This window comes from Pinus tabuliformis, chromosome X (genome assembly GCF_031772625.1).
Source record: "Pinus tabuliformis cultivar Carrire ecotype Pingquan chromosome X, CPIR1, whole genome shotgun sequence".
Classification (NCBI taxonomy): Eukaryota; Viridiplantae; Streptophyta; class Pinopsida; order Pinales; family Pinaceae; genus Pinus; species Pinus tabuliformis.
This window is the reverse complement of record NC_142308.1, coordinates 314,225,558-314,228,281: the sequence shown is the minus strand read 5'-3', so window position 1 is coordinate 314,228,281 and position 2,724 is coordinate 314,225,558. Positions and strand designations below refer to the sequence as shown.

The following is a 2,724-nucleotide window of genomic DNA, read 5'->3' as shown; positions in this document are numbered from 1 at the left end:
GGAGATAAAAACACTGATCTTCCAGATGATCAGTTCTTTGACAATGAAGGCATTTTGGTTTGATTGAAACTTTAGTTTGGGTGCATGTTTGTTTGTCTCCAACTTTAGTTTGTTTGTATTTCTATCTGTCTTCAACTTTCTCAGAACTAGCAGATGTGATTTGTGCAAGAAACCCTGCACTGCCAAACTTAATGGGCTTTGAATAATCTGATATGCAAGTTGGCGTCATATTTGACATATCCTAAGCCTCGTCGATTTCTGTTACTTTGGGTTTTTTCCCATGGCTTGATGATTGATTTGGAAGAAAGTTGAACTGGAACAGGGACCACTTCGAAACTTGAAGTTGGTTGGATCAGTGACTTAGAATCATCAGCTGTATTTGTATTGTTCAAAGACTTGGAAGCATCACCCCTCTCTAGCAACTCAGTTCTTTTTAGTTGCGACTCTAGTTGAAGGAACTCAATCATTTCATGTGCATGTTGAAGATGCACTTGAATATCAGCAATAGTTGTTTTGCTGATGTTCACCATGTCACCCACTGATGATAAAATCAAATTGTTAAGAATTTGGGACAGTTGAATGTATGTCACCATGTTAGCTTTCTCACTTGAATTTAGGCTCGCTTGTACTGTTGCTTATTTATGATGCTTTAATCACTTTCTATAGTTTTATAACTTCGTTTCTTGAACTCTTGATTTCACGCTTGCTTGATGACGATCGCTTTGCTTGAATGCCTCACTGACACTTTGTGAATGCTTCAATCAACTTCACACTGGCTTGTTGTTGTAGATGTCATGCTTTGAACTTTCACACTTGATTTTGACATGCTCGCTTGCTTGGTTGTTTGAATGACACACTCCCTTGATTTATTGCTTATTGCACTTGCGTTAAACACTGGCTTGATTTGATTCTCACTTGAAGAATAGAATACTATAATTCACACTTTTTTGATGATGATTTCTTGCTAGATGGATTTCTTGAACTTGCTTGATTGATTACTAATACTTTGAGATTTCTTGAATGTACTCACTGAATGTGCTGATTTTAAAAAAGGAAGGGTGTCGAACATTATAGAAAATGCACCCAAGAGACAAATGACAAGTTCAATCTTGATGACTCAGTTGAAGACTTACTTGACTTAATGTATTCACCTTAACAATTCAAATTAGGGTGTCGGTTACAACCGAGAATGTACCTGTACAATTTAGTTAAAAAATGTTTATCTGGAAGTGATACAAAAAGTGTTGATGATGTTGATGTTGTATTGGCTTGAAATGATTGATTTTGTAGCGTCCTTAACTTCATTACTTTGATTACGTGATGTGAAATGTGCTTTCTTGGAAGATCACCTTATGAAGTTGATGATGTGACACTTTGTGCTTGTGTACTTAGGCTTGATTACAAGAGCTTGATTAATCGTTCTTATACTTAAGCTTGCTTATGTGCATGTAGTTGTTTAAGCATAATACAAAGAGAGTGTTTTGATAATCTGAACATAATTCATGCACATGCATTCATTACACGCAGCAGACCTAAGATCCCCTTATTCAATTTCGGGTGGATCTCGGACACAAGCACCACAAAAAATTATGATTTTATTAATTATTAGAGTACATCATTCTTCAATGTCACAAGTTTGTCGTGGAAAATTCTCAATGAGAATGTCACACTTGCAAACTTTGGAAGAAAATTGTCTTCAAAAACTTCCTGCACTGACTCAATCTCTCTCAAAGTAAAATATTACTTTGAATTACAATAATGAATTTCACTTATCACTCCAAATACAAAAATAAATTTACCTTATTGCTTTACTTTCATTCAGGTTATAGTGAATACCTCTCTGAATCATTTGAAACCCTTCATTCATTTATTTTAACTCGATTTAGTATCAGGAACTAGGAACAATCTAGTGCATGGAGCACCCCTGGGTGGAGAAAAACCTAGAAATGTCTGCAAATTAGATCTAATGCTCATAGAGCACAAGAAATAGAATAAAACCATAGTGCAGTCCGTTGGATCATTTCCACTGAGGCTCCTGTGGTCATTTTTTGTATGAAAGGAATCGAGGTCAAGGGTAGCTTGGCTACAACTTTTCCTTCAAATAGAGAATTCAACAAACTGAAGACAATACTAAGCATGATGGCCACTACGCCCCCAGACTTGAACTTAGTAAATGAAAGATCCCGACTGGATTATTTCAGGCTAGTTTTGAATCTATCCTTCTTTTTGGTCTTTGATTTCTTGGTGGATGGGGCAGAGGTCTTTAGGGCTTCTAATCTTTTACTTTTTCTATCGATGGTGGAGCGGAGGGATTTGTAGTTGGGTGTTCTGTAAATGACGAACCATGATATGCCTTCACACACAAAGCCAAATGCTATAGAGATTGATAGGATTATAAGGCTATCTCTTTACCTAAATGAAGACAATGAGAAGACCATCAAGCTAGGTAACTTAAGAAGGAAAGATACCACAATGAAGTGAAGGTGAGGTCCAAGGATCAATTCATCCTTCACGAGTGACTTCATACACTACGCTATGTAGAAATCAATGAAATTTGTACAGGTGTTGTGTGGAGATTGATCATCTTTACAACTAAGACAAAACCTTCCCATATATAAAGCGGTCAGATATCTAAGGACGCAAGCATATGATCCCTTATGCTTGCCATTCCATATTAAAATTAGTATACGAAGATGCTTCTACGATTATGTAAGTGGTGTCAAA

The 2,724-nt window shown here is 36.4% G+C and overlaps 1 pseudogene; it reads right to left on the bottom strand.

The window, feature by feature from the left end:
- Positions 1 to 1,872: 1,872 nt before the first annotated feature.
- On the bottom strand, positions 1,873 to 2,438 carry LOC149139679 (uncharacterized; annotated as a pseudogene).
- Positions 2,439 to 2,724: the final 286 nt, after the last annotated feature.